This window comes from Gorilla gorilla, chromosome 13 (genome assembly GCF_029281585.2).
Source record: "Gorilla gorilla gorilla isolate KB3781 chromosome 13, NHGRI_mGorGor1-v2.1_pri, whole genome shotgun sequence".
Taxonomy (NCBI): domain Eukaryota; kingdom Metazoa; phylum Chordata; class Mammalia; order Primates; family Hominidae; genus Gorilla; species Gorilla gorilla.
In genome coordinates this window covers 93,820,650-93,842,165 of record NC_073237.2, presented here as the reverse complement: position 1 = coordinate 93,842,165, position 21,516 = coordinate 93,820,650, and the positions used below count along the sequence as shown (strand labels likewise).

The 21,516-nt window shown below is 48.5% G+C and overlaps 1 protein-coding gene across 2 annotated transcripts in view; it reads right to left on the bottom strand.

The window, feature by feature from the left end:
- Positions 1-19,285, bottom strand: part of TMOD1 (tropomodulin 1) — a 95,871-nt gene extending 76,586 nt beyond the window's left edge. The window contains exon 1 of one of the 2 annotated variants that reach the window (XM_055350025.2): positions 19,116-19,285. The gene's annotated coding sequence lies outside the window, so the exon portion shown is untranslated. The remainder of the gene's footprint in view (positions 1-19,115) is intronic. The other variant, XM_031014874.3, reaches the window with a different exon arrangement.
- Between the last annotated feature and the right edge of the window lie 2,231 nt (positions 19,286-21,516).

The window sequence follows — 21,516 nt, the reverse complement described above, 5'->3', positions numbered from 1 at the left end:
GGAAAAGAGCCAGAAAGGAAAGGAGGTGCCAACTATGAGGACTGCTGAAGGAGGGATATGTGGTGGGGCACTAGGCCTCCCCTAGAGATGCCACCCTGAGGGGTGCAAATCATGAAATTTCCTAAAGAAGTCTCCTCTTACTGCACCCAGGAAAGTTAATGCACCATGTACACACCCCAAGGTGCTATTGATATCTAAAATCCTATTTCACCGGATTTAAAAAGCCCTTTCTAACGTCAAGAGTCCTGTGAATATTACGGAGTGATGAGGCACAACATGAAATAAACTGAGAAGAACCAAAAACTCTAAGGTAAACTATGAAGCTGTCAGTTTCAAGCCACACTCATCGACTTGGCTCACAAGGACGGTTGCTACGAAGCAGTATTCTCCTGTGGTTGAGGAAATGGGAGAACTGGAGGTAGGGAAGAGACAGGGTGGGAGGGAGGCGAAAACCGTGTGTTCAGAGAGCCCACTGCAAACTCGGTCTTAAAATATGGCTTGGAAGAGATTGTATTTTATAGCTGCTAATAAAAGGCCTCTGTTTCCTAAGAGAAGAGGTGTCAGGGATGGAGCACAGGCCTGAGCTTCATAGGACTTGTGGTTGGAGTGTTAATTGTGACAGTGATTCCCTGGGTGACCCTTGCTAAGTTCCTTCCCTCCTCTGAAAAATGAAAGCATTGACTGACCTGGCTGGTTTTTAAACTATGCCAACAGGAGATCTCAGGCTCTGAGAAAGTGCCTCCAGGGCCCCGCAAAGGGTTAGGGATAAGTGAGGGGGACTCACTCCTGATTTTACCTGATGTATTTATTTGGGTTCCATATAAAATTTCACTTGAAGAAAGGATTCCGTGGTTCAAATAAAAAGCGGAAAATCCCTGGACTGGGTTTCTTGGTCTGCATAGTGAGAGGCTAACCGTACTCGCCCCCATAAGGTATTGTGAGGATCATGGGGTAGCAAGCAGATGAGGCTGTAGCCTGGGGTTGACTGGTGCAGTTAACTGGCTTCACAGATATTAGCCATTATTATGAGGCTGTCGCTGCTGGAGTCTCCACCTCCTTTCCCCGAGCCATGCTGTCGTCAGGCTCTGAGGTCCCTCAGGAGAGGACCCGTGTTCTATGTGTCTTCGTGTTCCCAGTGCCTTGCCCTGTGCCTGGCCCAGTGGTGTCACCTGAGGAATGGCGAATGAGCACCTCTGGGTCCTGGTCTAGGGTACTTGGAATCCTGGGCAAATCCCTTATCTTCTAAGATGCTCTGTTTTCCCATCTTTACCATGGCAAGATTGGACCAGATCTGGAGGGACTGAAAGTCTGAGAGGGGAGGGATGGGCAGGAAGGGGGTGATGAAGCCACTGGGGCTCCCAGCAGGGCCCACCTGCAGCAGCTCCTGGTGACCCTGAGCAAGAGTTGGTGAGAGCAATAAAAGGACAGGTAAATATATTTAAAACACCTTGGCAAACTCAAGTCTTCCAAATCTGGTGTCTATTTTACACTTACAGCATATCCGGCCACCCCGCTTCTCTATGGCAGAAGCCTTAAGCCTCCGTTAAATATGAGAAAAGAGAATTTACAAGCTGTGCCAGGAAGTAGCACTCGGCAGGTTGGACAGTAAAAATGAGGGAGTCAAAGGCTGAGGCCATCCATCAGGAAAGCCTCAGAAATGAAAGCTCCGAGAAGGAGCAGCTCCTGGAGTACACAAGGCTCTTTTAAATCTTTCACGGGCAGCCGGTCCAGTCACTTCTGCTAATGGCTTCTCCAGCATTGCCCGCCCATGTGGGAACACTCCAGAGGAGGCACTTACGCGGCATCATCTTGATTTATGGACTGCACTTCCTTGAGCTCAGGAAGAGCTGAGTCACAGGTTCAAATAAATATTTTCCAGTTATACTGACTTGTTATTTCAGCCACAGTGAACATCTTGAGGATGGGAAGGCAAGGTTGACTTAGAAAGTCCATCCTTTATGCCCCAGATATTTGTGGATTTGTCCCTGTCTTCCGGAAGACACTTTGGCCAAAGGGATTTTATGTCAGGTTCCCTCTACACTAAATTCTGTATCCCAAGACAATGCCATCTACCTCCCTTTCTGGAATCTCTCTTCCCTCGGCTGCAGGGATGCAAGAGCACCTGCAATGTCCCCTGTCCCTCCTGAGAGAGCTGTCTCCCCGCTACTCCCCTGCACCCTTTAAGGGGCACCTCTCAGGGCAGCCATGCTTCATATCACGGGTCACCCCTCCACTCTCAGATGACTGGGCAGAGGGGTGCCTGGCTCAAGGGTAGCCAATTGATTGGAAGGCCAGTGACAAGGTCCCAAGGTGGCCCAAGACAAAGAAAAAAACAAAAAGAGGAGTTGGGTAAAAGAGGAGTTCTTAGCTCATTCATTTCTTAGCATTTGTATTTGTTTCCTGGGGATGTCCCCATCAAAGCCCCACAAACCAAGTGACAGAAACAACAGAAGTGTGTTGGCTCTCAGTTCTGGAGGCAGAAGTCAGAAATCAAGGGTCAGCAGGGCTGGCTCACTCTGAGGACGAATCTGTTCCCAGCTGCTCTGTTGGCCTCAGGTGTTCCTTGGCCGGCAGAGGCTCCTTTCCCTGTTTTTTTCTTCGCAGTGTCTACCCTCTGCACATGTCTGGATCCAAATTTCCCCTTTTTCTGAGGACAGCAGTCATATTGGATTAGGGCTTCCCTAAGGACCTTATCACATTCACAGGTCACATTCACAGGTGCAGCTTTTTTGGGGACACAATCCAACCCATAATAACATGGAACTGGGACAGGAGGAGAAGATGGGGCAGGTGTTGGGGCAGCTGTGGTGAAGAGAAGCTGGGGGGCCCATGGCAGACGTGTGGAAGCTGAGGCGATGGGGGATGAGAATGGGCAAGGGAGTGGAGTCCTGAGGGACAGCTTGTGCTGCCCATGAGAGACAGAGCACACAAGACCCAACAACGCCCAGGCCCCCCTCCCTCAAGCCTGGATGGTACGGCTCAGCCTGTTTCCCATGAGCCCCCTGTCCTCCCATGAGCCTGTCCAGGCCCACCCATCTGGCCACGCCCACTCGCTGTCCTAAGGGACCTTAATGAGCTCCCACTCCTTGCAGCGAAACTCTCCTGGTTTCCCTGCTTCCTTTCTGAATCCTCCCAGGTCTCCTTGATGACGCATTATTCTTGGCCCACCTGTTTCTCTGGGCTCTGCCCTCTTCTCACGTTCTCCCTGGCTGGTTCTCATCTTCTCCCATGTGGGGCCTGCTACCTGTGATAAGCTGAGGACACTCAGATGGTGTCTATCCAGCCCAGACCCCTTCCTGAGCCCCTGCTCCCTTCTGGGTACCTCCCCCTGGAGTCCTCAGGCCCCACATGCCCAACTCTGCATGCGTGTCCGGCTTCGGCACCACCACCCTCCCCTGGCCTGGTTTGCAGCTCCTCTTCTGCCTGTCAGTCACCCAGGCCAGACCCTTGGGGTCAGCATAGACTTCCCAGGCCACTCTCCAGCTCAGGGCCAGCCTGAGCCTGACAAAGCTCTTTCTCTTTTTTTAAACTTTTTTTTTTTTTCTCCATCACCCATGCTGGAGTGTAGTGATATAATCATAGCTCATTGCAGCCTCCAGCTCCCAGGCTCAAGCAATCCTCCCTCCTCAGCCTCTCGAGTAGCTGGGACTACAGGGGTGCATCACCATGCCCAGCTAATTTAAAAAAAATTTTTTTGTAGAGATGAGGTCTTGCTGTGTTGCCCAGGCTGGCCTTGAACCCCTGGCCTCGAACCCCTGGCCTCAAGCAATCCTCCGTCTTCAGCCTCCCAAAGTGCTGGGATTATACATGTGAGCCACCATGTCTGGCCTCTCCTCCCCACCCCCACAGGCCCATTATCTTTTTGTTGTTATAGTTGCTTTTCAAATTGTGGTAAAATACACAAAACATAAAATTTACCATTTTAACCATTTTTAGTTGCACAGTTCTGCGGCATTAAGTACATTCCTGTTGTTGCGCAACCGTCACTATCCATCTCCAGAACTTTTTCATTTTCTCAGACTAAAAACTCTGTCCCTATTAAACACTAACTCCCCTTTCTCTCCTCCCCCCAGCCCCTGGCAACCGCATTCTCCTTTCTGTCTATGTGAATTGGACTACTCCGGGGGCCACCGATGACTGGAGTCATGCTGTGTTGTCTCTTTGTGACTGGAATCCTGTCTCTTTAACATCCTTGGATCTGTCCCTCCTCTCCCTTCTCACGGCACTGCCTCTTATGATCTCAGTGAGTGCAGTGGTCTCCAAACTAGTCCCCTGCCTCAGTTCTCCCTCCTTCCTATCCTCACTCAACTCAGCCTCCAAATGATCTTGGTGAAAATCAGTCCTCATGCTACTCCCAAGCTGAAAACTCCAACTGCTTCCCAAGCTCCAACTCCTAAGCTCCAACTGCTTCCCATGGATGGATAGAGAGCATGTCTTTAAAGCGCACCTCTCCACACAGGCTCCCGGCACCCCTGGTTGGGATAATGCCCCCCTCTGCTCCCACACCTCTGTAGGAAGCTCTAAGGAAGCAGCGCTGCCCCTGCCTAGCGGAGGAGACTAGGACTCCCCACATCTCTCTGTGTTCCCAGGTTGAGCCGGGCAAGATCACATCTGACATCTGCACATCTCAGCGCCCAGCCCCTGCCTGGCTCAGAGTGAAGGTGAAGTTACTGCAGATTGAACTGAATTGTCAGTCAGGGATACAGACCCCTGGGCGAGGGTGGAAAACTGAATCCTATCTCAGGCCAGTGACCGGCAGGGGAAGAAAGTCAACCAGCAATCGACTGGGTGGGCAGGGGTAGGGTAAGGTGTGGAAGGAGTAGACAAAAAGTAATGGAAGTTTGAGGGGGGGCTTAGCTTCCTTAGTTTTTAAGGCTGATATCAGGGTCATAAAAGGTGGTGCAATAATTATGCCAATAACCACTCCTCCGATGTGCAGAGACCTTTGCAGCTCATAAAAATATAACTACTTTTATGCTTGCAGTTTCATGTCCCCGGGGGCGTGTTGTCACCTGTGATGGGTTCCAGATAGAAGAGAGCCGAGGAGAAACAGGGAGAGGGAGAGAGCTGAACTGAGAGGGCTGAGCTCTCTCAGTCACCAGTGTCTTGATTCCAAACCATCCCGCTTCCCCTAAGGATCCCCTGTGTAAAATAGCTGAGGCTTCTCACTCTGCCTTGCTGAAAGATGCACCCAGGCAGGACTGGCTACGTAATTTGTTGGGTTCAGTGCAAAGTAAAACAGTAGGACCCTTTGCTCAAAAGGCAAGACAAAAGTGCCATTAAAGGTACCAAAATAGGCTGAGCGTGGTGGCTCATGCCTGTAATCCCAGCATTTTGGGAGGCTGAGGTGGATGGATTGCTTGAGCTCAGGAGTTCGAGAACAGCCTGGGCAACATGGCAAAACCCTGTCTCTACAAAAGATAGAAAAATTAGCTAGGCATGGTGGTGCGTGCCTGTAGTCCCAGCTACTTGGGAGGCTGAGGTGGGAGGATTGCTTGAGCCTGGGAGGCAGGAGTTGCAGTGAGCCAAGATCATGCCATTGCACTCCAGCCTGGATAACAGATTGAGACCCTGTCTCAAAACAAAAACAAAACAAAGTATCAAAATATAAAGCTCTTCGTTTCTCCCATGGTCTCTCTCTTGATCTGGCATGGTGGTTTTTTTTTTTTTCATTTTTGTTTTAGTTTACAAACTTTTGGTAGAGACAGGGTCTCACTATGTTGACCAGGCTGGTTTCAAACTCCTGGGCTCAGTCAATCCTCTTGCCTCAGCCTCCCAAACTGCTGGGATTACAGGTGTGAACCACCATGCCCAGACTGTCATGGTGTTTTTTATTTATTATTAATACCGTGATCCACATAGGTGGCCGTATACTGCACAAGAAGCCCACTGGCTGCCAATTTCTTTCTCTTATCACACCCAGGACCGACACATCCTGCCCTAGGGGAGGGCCAGGAAGTCATGCCAGGAATTTCCCCTTCCCACGGGTCACTGGCCCAACACAATCTTCTTGTCTGCCCCCGATCCAGGTAGCGAGTGTCCTGGTCCTGGCTGCTGCCGCAACACAATCCTTTCGTCCACTTCTAATTCAGATTACCTAATGTCCTGGCACAGCGACTGCAATATCATGGGCAATTCCCAACGGTATTACAACCCCTGTGCCAGGACATTAGGTACCTGTATGAGCAGTGGATGAAAGGCTTGCCCTGCAGACTTTCCAGCTGAATACACCAGGTGGCCTCACTGGCAGCCCAGCAGGAGTGGGAAGTGGGAGGCTGAATGGAACCAGAGGGTGCCAGGGGCGAGGGAGCTCTAGTCCAAAAACCCATCCGCAGGAAGCAGTGAGGCAACAAGAGGTGGGACCTCATGCAAGCTGAGGTTCTGAGCCCTGGCACATACTCCATTGGAACTTCACTTAAAAATATAAATTCAAAGATAAAATTATTAAGAATTTCGGCCAGGTGCGGTGGTTCATGCCTGTATCCCAACACTTTAGGAGGCCAAGGTGGATGGACCACTTGAGGTCAAGAGTTCAAGACTAGCCTGGCCAACATGGTGAAACCCTGTCTCTACTAAAAATACAAAAAAAAAAAAAAAAGAAAAAGAAAAAAAAAGAAAACACAACCCCCCCCCCCCAAAAAAAAACATTAGCCAGGTGTGGTGGCGGGCACCTGTAATCCAAGCTACTCGGGAGGCTGAGGCAGGAGAATCACTTGAACCTGGGAGACACAGGTTGCTGTGAGCCAAGATCGTGCTGCTGTGCTCCAGCCTGGACAACAGAGTGAGACTCTGTCTCAAAAAAAAAAAAAAAATTTAAGACAGTGACTGCAGAACATTCCCCCAAGCACAGTGTCCCTCTGAAAGCAGGGCTCTGTGCAACTGCACAGGTGTATAACCTGTTTCCAGCCTTAGCCCCAGGGCACATGCTCTGAAGGCCCCAGGGCCAGACTCAGCCTTGGCTTACATGTGAAGGTCCTTTTCCTCCCTAGTGTCTTCCAATCCATTGAAATTTCTAGTCCCGGGGTCTAGAGGACACTAGGGCCACTGTGCAATGGCAGAAGGAGCATTGCCATAGAAGTCAGGGGGCCTGGTTACAAGTCCTGACTTTAGTTGAGGACCTGCCATATGACCTTGAGCAAATTGCTGTACTTCTCTGGATCTCAGTTTCTACAACCTATTTCTACAACCTAATTCACTGGGTGAGTATTTACTGGGTACCCACTATGGGGAGGGCATGCTGGGTCTTTTTGGGAGAGACAGAAATTAATAAGAAGTCCTAGCTCTCAGACGCTTATAATTAACATGGGGAGATAAGACTCACACAGAGATCCTGGGATAATGTCACACCCGTCCTCTCTTCATCCATCACCCCTGGAGCAGAACAGATGCCCTGGGCCCTTAGTTTCCTTTACAGGTGAGGCCTCATCTTGGGTCAGCCTGATTAAAGATGAGAGCTTGAACTAGGGGTCATGCAAACCGGGGCTGAAATCCCTGCCCCTGGCTCTAGCTGACTGGGCAGCCTCAGGCATACCACTTTGTGCCTCTGAGATTCGGGGTTTCTTCTGCAAAGTGAGAGCAGGACATGGACTGAATGTTCTCCCAAGGGGTACTGTAAAGGGGACATGAGAGAAGGGATGATACAGCTCGATAACCGGTTTCCTTCACCTTCCTTCAGACCCAGCCTGCAGCCTGCAAGCACCGGATGAGTGGACGTGGCTGAGCAGCCATGAGAAAGATGTGGGGCTCTCCGGTGACTGTAGACCCAGCATAAATCAACAGTTCGAGGTGCTCATCCCCAAAGCCATGGTGAGACCTTAGCTGCTGTAATAAAAGTGTAGTGCCAAAGTAAGGGCAATGACAGTCTTGCTTGGCTTTATGCTGGAGCTCAACTCTGGGCCACACTCTTTTGTGGGGGGTGGCTGGTAATTATCTTTTTTAAACAAGACACTGGCTATATACAGTCAAGTGTGCAAGGCTTAAGTATACAACTCATGTAATTTTCCCACATTTATATACCTATGTAGACATTCAAATGAAGATACTAAACGTTTCCAGCCCCCAAGAAAACTTCCTCAAACTCCCTCCTAGTCAATCTCCCTCAAAAGTAACTATTTATAATATATATAAAATAATATATTTATAGTACTATTCTGACCTTTAAGACTGTAGATTAGTTTTGGCATTCTGAACATTGTATGGAAACATATAGTGGATGTGTTTTTTGGGGTTTTTTTTTTGCATCTGGTTTCTTTCATTCAACATTGTATCTGTGAGATTCACCTGTGCTATTGTGTGTAGTAACAGTTTGTTCTTTCTCATTGATGTGTAGTATTCCATTATCTGAAATATACCATAATTTATTTATTTACTCTACTTTTAATGGTCATTTAGGTTATTTCCAGTATTTGGTAATTATAAACAGTGCTATGAATATGTCTTTTGGTAGAAATAAGCACTTCCTTCTTTTGGGTGTGTACCCAGGAGTGGAATTGCTAGGTCATAGAGTGGGCATATGTTTAGTTTCAGTAGATATTGTTGGTTTTCCAAAGTAATTTTACAATTTTACATTTCTACCAACAATGTATGATAGTTCCAGCTGCTCCACAACCTTGTCAACACTTGGTACTGTCAGCACCTTCCTGTTAGCCATTCTGGTGGGCAGGTAGTGGGAACTCATTGTGCATTTCCCTGACGACTAATGATGCTGAGCACATTTCATATGCCTTCTGGACATGGGGATGACCTCTGCTGTGAATTAGGCCTTCTCTTTTGAGTGGTGCTGAGTCCAGAGAAGGTGAACAAGGTGTCATATGAAGAACAGTTGAAGGACCAGGAGGCACATGGTCACACTCTCCAAACCTCTACTGGGCTCACCTGGGGAAGAGGGAACAGAAGAGGTCTGTGGCTCCCCAGAGGGCAGAAGACATAGATTTATTGAAATTACCAGGAAGTAGATTTCTGATCAGCACAAGGAACTTTCTAACAATAAAAACTGCCCGAGGGCCAGCTGGGCACAGTGACTCACACCGGTAATCCCAGCACTTTCGGAGGCAGAGGCAGGCGGATCGCTTGAGGCCAGGAGTTTGAAACCAGCCTGGGCAACACGGTGAGACCTTGTCTCTACAAACAATTTAAAAATTAGCTAGGTGTGATGGCACACTCCTGTAGTCCCAGCTACTCAGGAGGCTGAAGTGGGAGGATTGCTTTAGCCCAGGAGGAAGAAGCTGCAGTGAGTCCTGTTTGCACCACTGTACTCCAGCCTGGGTGACAGAATGAGACTCAAAAAACAAACAAACAAACAAACAAGCAAACAAACAAAAACTGCCCAGGGGTACACTGGGCTAAGCTGGGAAGTAGTGAGCACCTGTCTCTATAGGCTGTGAGCAGCGATGGCAGAGCCCTAGATGAGGTCTTCCAGAGAGGGTTGATGTCTTGATTGATGGTGGTTGTTGGGGAGTTGACAATACAGTATTTAAGGCCCTTTAAGGCCTAGTTCTATTATGACAGATGTGTGTGGAGCCCCTGAATGGAGGAGGATGGGGACTTAGAGACCAGCTATTGTTAACAGACTTGTTTTCTGGCTCATTTGCAGTTATTTTCACTGGCTGATTTCATTCTCTTAGTCATATGGGAAAGTACCTTCTAAAAAAACAAACACACTAAACATAGTGTTTGACTCCATCACTTTCTGCAGTTGCTATGAGCTTCATCCCAGAACACAATGAGCCATGCTCGATGCTCTAAACGTCAAAGTTGTCAAGTGGTTTAAATTGGAAAAGCCTGTGCGTGTGTGTGTGTGTGTGTGTCTGTGTGTGTGTGTGCACGCGCGGGTGCATGTTTTCATTTTGCATCTCTTGGGGTCATCATGGTGTCTGAGTCACCACAGCAATCATCTGTAAGCAACAGGATTCCAGGAAAAGAGTCTGAAGACATCTCCCTGTCTCAGCTGGCCTGCCCACCTGCCCTCAAACCATGCTGCGCTGCACTCCACTCCTCCTACGTCTCTGCAACTTTTCTGGTTCAGGCCACACTTAGCTCTCCCCACGCTCTGCCCCTTCCATTTCATTTTCCTCCACACCAGCAGAAGAGAGTTCTAGGAAGCCAACGATTGTAGTACAAACAAGAGAGGCCATCAGAGTTCTTTGGGAGTTATTGCATTATCTTCAGGCACCCCTGCTCCCACAAGACTAAAAGCTACCTGAGGACAAACATCTCTGTCTCCCATGGTCCTTCACAAAGCCCTGCACCTGTCCAGTGCTGAAGACATACTCGTTGAATGAATGAATGAATGAATAAATGCCTAGCATTATTATTAGCTTTGATAGCCATAAGTCAAAAGCACTGGTAGAATAAAAGCTAACCTGTAGACCGGGTGTTGTGGCTCACGCCTGTAATCCCAGCACTTTGGGAGGCTGACGTGGGTGGATCCCCTGAGGTCAGGAGTTCGAGACCAGCCTGGCCAACATGGTGAAACCCCGTCTCTACTAAAAATACAAAAATTAGGCGGGCGTGGTGGTGGGCACCTGTAATTCCAGCTACTCGGGAGGATGAGGCAAAAGAATCGCTTGAACCTGGGCAGTGGAGGTTGCAGTGAGCCGAGATTGTGTCACTGCACTCTTGCCTGGGCAACAGAGTGAGACTCAGTGTCAAAAAAAAAAAAAAAGCTAACTTGTAGGAAAGCTTGTGGAATTCATTCCTATCCTCATTCTCCATTTTACAAACATGAACTTCATCACGTAGCCTCATAGCAGGTGTTAATGTAAGATAGAGCTTTATGAAACATGTTTTTGTATTTTCCAAAAAACCAATATGAAAATTAATATGAACAATACCAAAAAGCAAATGGCAAGCTGGGGGAAAATATATTTGCTTCATATTAAACAAAAGGCTGATTTGTTTAATAGACAAAGAGTTCCTCCAATAAAAAAACAGAACAGGCCAGAAAATGTGGAAAGAGGAAAGGAGTAGACAGTTCACACAAAAGGAAATACTAATGGCTAATACACATATAAATAATAACAAAACTCACTTATAATTATAAAAAAGCAAATTGTGGAATGAGATATCAGTTCTATCAGATTGACAGAGATTTAAAAGTCTGAGAATTCCCAGTGTTGACAAGATGTGGGGAGACCAGTGTCCTCACACAGAAGAGAAGTTACATTGGTATACCCTTTTTCAGTTCAAGACCAGCCTGGGCAACGTGGTGAAACCCCGTCTCGCCTAAAAATACAAAGAATTAGCTGGGCATGGTGGCATGCACCTGTGGTCCCAGCTTCTGGGGTTTGGGGGAGGACCACTTGAGCCCAGAAGGTGGAGGTTGCAGTGAGCCACTGCACTCCAGCCTGGGTGAAAGAGTGAGACCTTGTCTAAAAAAAAAAAAAAAAAAAAACAAAAACCTCTATTAGCGAAGAAAAACCCAAAACCCCCAAAACGGCATAAAAATTCAATAAGACATTGAGTAAATAAATTAGAGACATACAACAGACTACTATTAACACCATCCTTGAGGCTACTGTTGGCCACTTGTCACTGTACCTTATAATAGAAGCTTTGTTTTGTTCTTACTGCATACCAGGCACAATGCTAAGCTCTTTACATGGATTATTTCTTGCAGTCTTAATAATTGTGAAGCAGATACTTTTATTATCCCCATTTTACAGATGAAGAAGTGCAGACTATGTTAGTTTTATAGGGCTGCCATAATAAATGACCACAAACTGGATGGCTTAAAACAACAGAGATTTACTCTGTCTCAGTTCAGAGGACCAGAAGTCCAAAATCGAGGTGTCAGCAGGGTTGATCCCGTCTGGAGGCTTTGACAGGGAATCTGTTCCATGCCTCATTCCTACCTTCTGGTGTCTGCTGGCCATCCCTGACAGTCCTTGGTTTGCAGCCACATCACTCCAATCTCTGACTCCATCATCATCTGTTCTTACTAGTTATGCTGCCTATATAGGTTTATTTTAAGCCATCTCAAGCCTTTTTAAGGGCGTGTGTCCACTCTTCTTCTTAAGACACCAGTCATAGGGTAGTTAGGACCTATCCTAATCCAGTGTGACCTCATTTTAACTTCATTAATTACATTTGTAAAGACCATATTTCCAGAGAAAGGTCACATTCTGGGGTGCTAGGTGGGCATGACTTTTGGGGGGGACCCTGTTTAACCCAGTAAGTACACTGACCAAGGTCACAAAGCTAATAAGTGGTAGACCCAGGATCTACATCCAGGCAGGCAATCAGTACTCATTACCAGTACTCCATGCTGCCACCTTCCCATAATATAACAGCTCACGCTTACATAATATCCCAGGCACGTCTTAAGCATTTTTCATATAAGAACTAATTTCATCCCCACAACAACCCCAGTTTATAGATGGGGACACTAGGCACAGAAATGTTAAAAGTTGGCTGGGTGCGGTGGCTCACACCTGTAATTCTAGCACTGTGGGAGGCCGAGGTGGGTGGATCACCTGAGGTCAGGAGTTCGAGACCAGCCTGACCAACATGGCAAAACCCCATCTCTACTAAAAAATACAAAAATTTGCCAGGTGTGGTGGTGTGCACCTGTAGTCCTAGCTACTCGGGAGGCTGAGACAGGAGAATTGCTTGAACCTGGGAGGCGGAGGTTGCAGTGAGCTGAGATCGCCCCACTGCCCTCCAGCCTGGGTGACAGAGCGAGACTCTGTCTCAAAAAAAAAAAAAAAAAAAAAAGAAAGAAAGAAATGTTAAAAGTTACCTGAGACTACAGAGCCAGTAACTAGTAGACCTTGGATTTGAATCCAGCAAGGTGGTCTCCAGAGTCTGTGTGTGTGTGTGTGTGTGTGTGTGTGTGTGTGTGTGTGTGTGTGTGTGTGTGTGAATCAGGAAGATAGATTGTGTTTCATTATGTGTCAATTGCTATTTAAGCCCCCCCAGAGGACTAATGAAGGATTTGAGTCTGCCCTTCATTGCTCCTAGGTTCCCTGGCCTTGTGCAGACTGATCCGGAGTCCGCCCTAACCACTATGCCCTCTGTCTAGTGGCCTGTCTTGACAATATACTGAGGATTGGGGCTAAGAAAATAGTTCCCTCTCCTGAAAGACTGATTGATGTTCTTCCTTCTACTATCAGACACCAAGAGTCCTCCCATTCATCTTGTCCCCCCCTTTCCCCTTGGCTGCCATGAGTCATCTCAGAGCCAGTTTGAGTGTCCAAATACAGTTGTCATCTTCAGCCAGGGTGCTGGCATAATTTTCTCTCTTTATTCTCTGTATCGGGTGCTCTTAACCCGGACTTTCGAATAGGCTTCAGGGGAATCACACACCCACTGAAATGATATGCAAATTGTTGTGTATATGAATATATTCATTTTTGTGGAGCAAGAATTCATAAGCTCTAATCAGATTCTCCAGGAGTTTCGTGATCTTAATCTTCAGGGTTTCTGCCTGTCTTTCTAGAATTTCTGTTCTTACTAGTTGCATTAGTCATGTAGTTTATTTTTTAAGCCATCTCAAGCCTTTTTAATGCTGTAAGTGGAATACAATGTAAAACCATAATAAGCAAATGCGTGCAATGTTGCTATCCATTCTGAATTTTTAAATCTCTCTTGGTTTGCATGGAGGAAGTCTGTCCTCACGTCTCCCTCTCTCTTACCTTCACTTTGCACACTTCTGAGTGGTTTTGATGTCTCAGGGTCTCAGGTGTCTCCGGTTCCCATCCCAGCACTGGCCAGGCACCCATCTTGTGCTCATAGATCCAAACTTGCAAGAAGTTTGCTGACCAGAAAGAGCCCTTGATTTTGATCCAAGGCACAAATGAATTCATTTGTAGATTTAAAAATCCACTATCTTAATGCAATGGCCAGGAGGAAGCTTTGTGGTAACTAGCACTCACCTTGGTGTTCAAAATGTGGTGGTTTGTAGATACTAATCAACACCACCTGACTAGATGTTTATTAGAGCTTATTAGGAATTATTAAGTTTATTTTCTAATCAACTTATTAGAGCTTATTAGAAGCAAGGAGCTTTTTAGAAACTCAGACTCTCAAGCCCCATCTCATACCTACTGAACCAGAATCTGCATTTCTGAAAAGATCCCAAGTAATTTCAATGCACATTAAAGTTAGAGAAGCATGGATATAAAACAAGAAGACTCATTTCTCAAGTTTGTCAAACCCTGGAGAGCACTTCAGTTTTCTGGAATTGGATGACCTGGGACAATTCCTACTAGGGTTCACTGTCCCATTACAAAAGGTAGGTAACAACACTTGCTGTTCCTCCCTCATGGGGTTACTGTGAATTTCAAATGAGCTCTTGGATTCACACTAGCTACATATCATGATGGGGATGATAGGAGCTGGAGAGCTGGCAGTGGGGAGCAGAATAGGTGTGGTCTCTGCCCTCATAGAGCTGATGATTTGGTCGGGTAGGAGAACATGCTGTAAATGCTGGTTGGTGTTGTGTGACTGTCCTGGTTATCACAGAGCCTTCATTCATTTATTTCATGCATTCATTCATTCATTCGGTGGTCAGCCATTTATTAGAACCTGAAGTGCCTGTACTATGTCACACATTAAGCTCTGAGCTGCACATGGGGAAGCAGAAATAAATGAGTCAGAAACCTCGTCCTCAGGGAGCTTTTAGTCTAGCCAGAGACAGAGATACATCATTGGGTGGTTCCATTTAGAACACACTCTGGCTGGTGCTCTGAGTTGGCACAGGGGGCTGTGGGGGTACAGGTAAATCAATGAAGAACTTTGCTTTTAAGGGTGATTACAAGTTCACAGACTGAGAAGAGGGAGAACAGCACTGAAGGCCGAAAGAACAGCAGGGGAAAGGCAGGGAGGCATGAAGGCACAGCATGCTTTTGCCATGGCCAGAAGGTAAAGAGAATTTGGAGGAGTGCCTAGAGATGATTTTGGAGAAGTAGCTTGAGGCCCGGTCTTAGAGGCTAAGGAATCTGGTCTTTATCCCTTAGGAAATGGGGAGTCCCTGAAGGGAGACAATTGACGCAGGTGAAGATCTTTTAAGAGCAGCATGGAAGAAGGAATGACTTGAGGCAGAAATACCTTTAAGAGGCTCTGAGAGCAGCTTAGGGGAGAGAGGAAGTCCTTACTGGGGTAGTGGATGTGGTGATAGAAATGGATGTAAGAGAAATTAAGGAAGGTAGCATTGACAGGACTTGGTGGGCAAATGAATGGGGTGGTGAAGAGAAAGGAATCAGGAGGCAGAGATGTCTATAGATGAGGAGCACAGTCCAGCTTGATGCAAGAATTAGGGAGTTGTGAGGTGACTGGAGTCGTGGGAGTGAATGAGACTGTGAGAGTGTGCGGTGGAAAGAGAATAGGGGTAGGAGTGGCACCAAGGCACCAACAGCAAAGCGATGGGCAGCAGCGATGAGTCTATGAAGGAGGCTGAAGGATGCCCAGAGGCAGTTCTGCTTTCCTTCATTCCTTTGGGCATGGAGAGCAACAACGCAGTGGTCACAACTCATCACCCTCCAGAATCATCGCTAGAAACGGCCCTGGGGTCACCACCCTTGAAGCCCCAGAGTGAGTGGGGCCTGAGGCTGGGGCCCCTGAGAACATGAACTGAGACAGGGATGGACATGCGTGGATGGACGCAAGCCCTTGTCTCCCTCTCCCTCCCTCTTTCCTCCTCACAGATGGTAATGTCCAACCCTTTCACAAATCATTTTTTTCTCTGAAAGAAAACCAAAAGGACATAAGAGAAGGAGAAACAAAAGGCATGCTTGAGTTTATTTAGTTTTTCAGATCAGACAAAGACCCAGCAACACCTAACACGAAAGAAAACCTCCCAGACCGTGTCCTAAGTTGACTCCAATGAGCTCATTCTCTCATTAAGAGCAAAGAGAATTAGGTTCTATCATGATTAGCCAAAGAAAGATTTTACAAAACAAAACAAAAGAGAGGAAATGGCCCGGAATTGTACTATCTGGTTCATGCTTTTCCATAGAAACAGGCCTGTGGTTTTAAACTGATAATGGCTCCTAGCAGCCCAATAATTGATGTATCTGGTGTTCTGGCTTTAAGGGAAAAGTGAACAGGCCTCTTTAGAAATGCTGGCAGCCTGGCTGGTCCATTAGTAAGACTGAAAAGTCAAAACATTGACTGGAAAAGGCCATTACGACCGGGCTCAGCAGGAGTCATCGATAGATGATGTCATTTCAGAAATAAATAAGCCAAAGTCATGAGGCCCCGGAGCAGGGTCAAAACACTCTTCACAGCCCATCACCATCCTCCATCGCAGATACTGGTCTGCCAGAGACATAGGGGTCTGAGCCAGGATCTGCTTCATTTTACCTTTTTTTGCTCATTCCAGGGGATGAAAGCCACCTGCAGAGTCTGTGACATTCTGCAAGTCACTAAGGAAGGTCCCCAATCCTCATTATGGGCACACCTTTTAGATTCTCCTTTAACTCTCTCCCCTCTCCTGGGTTCTTATCACTTCTTGCCATACTCTTTATCCTAGAATGCCTGCCTCCCTTCTGTTCCTTGTCCTCAGTTCCTGCTACCTTCCCTCTCCCTTCCTTTCTCATCCAAGCTTTTAGAAAGAGTTGCTGGCTCTGTGGAGAGCCTTCTTCAGCCTACAGCCTGAAGAAGTGGAGAACTTCTTCAGCTCCTGTTAGCTCCTGCCTTTCCCCCTCACCACAACAAATACTATCATTGCAATATCAGGCTCTGGGCTGAGGGCTTGCCCTGAATCATCTCACTTAATTCTCACAAGCAGCCCCTATGAAATGGGGCTATTGTTGTCTCCATTGTATGAGGAGAAAACGAGGCTCAGACAGGCTTGGTCACTGGCAGATCTCATTTTTTGAGCCTTCTGCAATGCCCTGGTCTAAGTCACTCATGATCCCTGCCAATCCTGATGGTCCTTTCCCAGTCCTCATCCCCCTACTCCTGTCTCTCCGCAGCAAGTGACACTGCCCACCTCTGTCCTCCCTTGGCACCTGGGAAAGCCACTGTCTCTCACTCCTTCCCCAGCTCCTCCTTACAGGATGGGTCATGCTAGAAAGGCTTCCAAGGGAGACTCTAAGCCCTCTCCACTCCAGGTCCACTAGAGACCACCTTGTCTGCCCCCTCATTGCTCAAGGTTCCTCTGAGTGGGTGGCAGAGTTGGGGCTGGAGCCAGATATCCTAACCTCCAGGCCAGTCCACCTCCCATTGCTCAGAGCTGCCACACCTACTTTGTGTTTTCTGTTTTTGCTGAGCTGCAAGAAAACGCCCTACCCTGAAGGAGGGAGAAGGTGTGAGACCCTGATAAGGTGGGGCGGAGGCTATTTTTAGAGGACACTGGCTTTCATCTTAGGCTTGGAGGAACTCAAGGGTCAATGACTCTCTAAAACACGGGTTTGTAAGACTAGCTCATTAAAGATAATACACCAAAGTGACAGTATTCTTGTTTTCACTCTGCCTGTTGGTTGTGTGGCTCTAACTGATGGAAACTTTATTATCTGACTCCATTTCCCGTTAATTCTTTTTTCTGTAAGTCTTTGAGATGGCTTTAGAAAAAAACACATAACAGAAAGTAAAGTAGAAGCAAAAAGGAAACTTCAGGATGAGGGCGCTATTGTCCAGACAAGGTAAAGTCCAGAACAGCAGCAGATTCAAGAAGAGGGGGCATTGATCGGGTGCTCCCAGAGCTCCCGGACCTGCCTGAGCAGTGGGAAGGGTGCGGAAAGAGATGGGAAAGGCTGGGAGACTGCAGATCTTCTGGCGTGACCGGCCCTGTGTGACCTTGAGCAGGGGGCTCTGCGGCCCTGCACGGAGGACAAAATGGCAGTCACCTCTGGAAGAAAGATGGGGTGGGGGCCCTAGGGGTTCTCACGCTGAGGGCCCAGCACCTGGGTTCAGGGTCTGGTTCTGCGATTCAGACACGGAGGAGCTTGGGCCAGGTCTTCTCCGAGAGTCTGAGGGCGTAGGGCGAGGGCTGGAGACAGGGTCTGTAAGAGTAGCGGTGGGTGAAGGGTGTAGGAGGGGGCGGCGCTGCGCAGGTTGGAGGACGCATCATAGGCCCGATATAGACCGGGAAACTGTGGCCAGAGAGCGGCTGTACTGGAACCACTGCCCCTGCCCAGCTCATCGCATCTGAAGCTGCGTGGCTCACAGGCTGCTTTGCCGGCTACGCAGCAGACAGATGCCCATAGGCACCCCAAAAGTGCACTTCCTAGGGTTGTACGGCTTAGGATATCCGACGGCCTTAGTGAGTCCCAGGATACGATCGAGTCTGGGGCAGCCAGTCTCCGATTTCTGCAGCCTCTCCGCATGTGCGCGGCTGGGACCCCAGCGTCCCAGGCCCGGAGAGGGTGAACAGGTGGGGGGAGCGCAGGCGGCCAAGAGCGCGCCCTGCAGCTCTCAGGGCTTGGGCTCCCAGCTCCATCGCGGCTACCAAACCTCGCCCCTACAAATGGGAGACTGAGATCCAGAAACAAGAAGGGGATTGCCAAGGCCATGCCGAGAACCGGCGACAACCTGGGGCTCCCGCCTCCAAGCTCTTTCCAGCTCCACTTGGCCGCGTAGAGTGTGTCGTGGTGCTTTAAACCTTGTCTCTCGCAATTTGGGAAACTTCTCCTGCCCCAAACACTCTCAGCTCGAACCTGGGCTCCACGTCCAGTCGAGCCCTTACGCCCCCACTCCCACCCCCAGACTCTTGCAGGCGGAGAAGAGGCCGCGCCCCCGAGCCCAGCTCCGGCTGGCACCTGTACCCAGCTGAGCACCCCGCGGGCTCAGAGCCCCGCCGTGCTGGAGTCCTGCGGGCGGCGGGGGCGCCCCTCCGCCAGGACCCCAGCCCGGGGCGCCGTCTCCTCCAGAACCCCGGGTCCTTCTCGCGTTCACAGACGCGGTGCCGAGGTCCAGAGCGGAGGGCGCCCTGGCCAGGGCTGCGCGCGCGGGAAGGCGGGGACGGGAGCGCCGGGCTCGGGACCCCGAGACCTGGGCTCCCTAGCCCCAGAGGCAACCCAAGGCGGCAGCTATTTATAGAGGGAGCCACGCTCAGTCCCTCTTGGCGGCGGCGGCGACAGCTGAATATTTTGCCCAGATATGGCTGAGGCCCCGGAGCGGGGGCAGGGAGCCCCGCGAGCGCGAGAGGGACCCCAGGCGGGGTGGGGGCTTACCCGGACGCAGAGCGGTGGGGCCGGCGCGGACGCGGGCGGCGGAACAGGCGCGGGCGGCGGGCAGATGGACGCGGGCGGAGGCCGCGGTGCTCCGGCGGGCAGCGGGCGGGCGAGCGCAGCGCGGGGCTGGACGAGCTCCCGGGCGGCCGCGGGCGGGCGGGCGCTGTGGGCTCCGGGGGTGGGAGCCAGGGGCGGGCCCGGCTCGCGCTGTCACCGCGCCCCGCCCCGCCCCGCCCGCCGCCGGCTCCCTCCTTCCCTCCCCCTCCACTCGGGGGCGCCCGGGCGCAGCGCACCTCCCCGTCAGGACGCGGCCCTGGGCCGGGAGCGCAGGGGAGTCGGGCTGCAGCCGAGCGAGCGCGGGCCCCTGCCTGGGTCTCCTCCGCTTCCCCGCTGGTACCAGGAAGAGTTTGAGCGACGGTAGAGTTATGTGGGAAAAGGTGGGCAGATTTGCATTCCTGTGGGGTCTAGAATTTAAGATTTTGAGAATCTGAAGTCCCCAGAAGTGATGGACCAAAGCCAGCTAAGCGGCCGCTGCACCTTCACCTCTGATTGAAGCGCCGCTCCGTCCGTTTCCCAGCAGCGCGGCCAGGTGGGCTCTGAGCCGCAAGCTTTAACCGCTATCGTTTTGTCTACACGTAGTTCCAACACGCAATCGAATACATTCTCTCTACACTGAGAGCGAGTGGAGTGTCTAAAATACTGATTTTAAATGACCACAACAAAAAGACCCAAGTTCTTAAAAGGCTTTTTTTTTTTTTTCAGAACAAACCACTTTAGGTGGTTTATCCCAAACACAATTTTAAGTGTTTTAATAAACAAATGTCTCATGCAAAGGAATTTATAGGGAAATAGGAAAACGTCTTATTTTGGATTATTATGGGAAAGATTTTGGTAGGGTAGACCTTAATAAAATCAGCTCTTAATCCTGATGTATAGATTATTAATGAGAAACACTCATTAACCAAATTTTGTTTCTCAAGAAAATGAATTCCTCTAAAGTCCTCACAATGAGAACGCTCTTTTCAAGGGGTATATGCCATATATTTAAAAATAAGCAGTGATCTAATATTTCAGATTATTTTAAAACATTTTTTGTTGTGAATCGAACATATAAGAACATACAACATAAGTTATGTTGTATGTGTAAACAAAATAAATGTGCAGCTTCATGACTTTTTACAACGTGAACACCTGTGCAACCAGTCACTCAGAGAACATTGCCTACAGCCCAGAAGCCAACCTGTCCCTCCTGGGTCCCAGCTCCCTTCTAAAGATGATCACTTTCTTGACCCTTACGGTGATCATGTCCTTGTTCTTTTCTTCCCTCTGTAGTATGTCTTCATTTGTTCAAATCTGTTGTTAATCTGTGGTTTTATGCAGCAGTAGTTTTTCACTGTATGAATATGCCACAGTTTAAAAAAAAATCCATTTGACTATTAATGGGCATTTAGGTTGTTTCCAGGTTTTAGCTATTACAAATAGTGCTGCTGCGAACATTCCTTGCCAGAATCCTCCTGTCCACGCGCACAGCCTGCTGTTGGAAGTGCTGGGTGATAGAGAAAGCCTAACCTCAACTTCGGCAGAGATAAGGCTGAACTCTTCCAAAGTTATAGTACCATTGTACAGTGCAGTTTCCCATCTTCAACAACACTTGAAGTTACAAAAATTGAAACACTTTAGAAATTCTGATATGTGAGTAATGGTATCTCATTGAGGTTCGAACTTGCATTTCCCTATATCCTAATGGGTTGAGTATCACTTCATATTTATTGGCCAGTTGGATTTGTTTTGTGAATTGTTCAAATTTATCGTCCATTTTTCTTCTGGATAGTCCTGTGTATTGAATAGATTCAATGGTGTGTGTATCCTCAGTTATATTCCGCTCTTTTGCCTTTTCACCTTATTAACGTATTTTGATAAACAGTTGTTCTTAAATACAGTCTATCAATCTTTTCCCTTGTTGGCAGCACTCTGTGTCCTGTTTAAGAACTCTTTCCTGTTCCTGGGTTATAAAGTTATCTTCCTATGTTATATTCCCACCTTAGCCTTTCATGTTCAGGTTTTTTTGTTTGTTTTTGTTTTTGTTTTTGAGATAGAGTCTTGCGCTTTGTTGGCCAGGCTGGAGTAAAGTGGTGTGATCACGGCTCGTTGCAGCCTCAACCTCCTGGGCTCAAGCCAACCCCTTAACCCCCACATCAGCCCCTCAAAGTGCTGGGATTACAGGCATGAGCCACCATGCCCAGCTATTTAAAAAAATGTTTTTTGTAGAGATAGGGGACTTGCTATATTGCCCAGGCTGGTCTGAAACTCCTGTGCTCAAGCAATCCTCCCGCCTCAGCCTCCCAAAGTGCTGGTATTACAGGCGCAAGCCGCTGTGCCCAGCCTCATGTTTAGTTTTTTT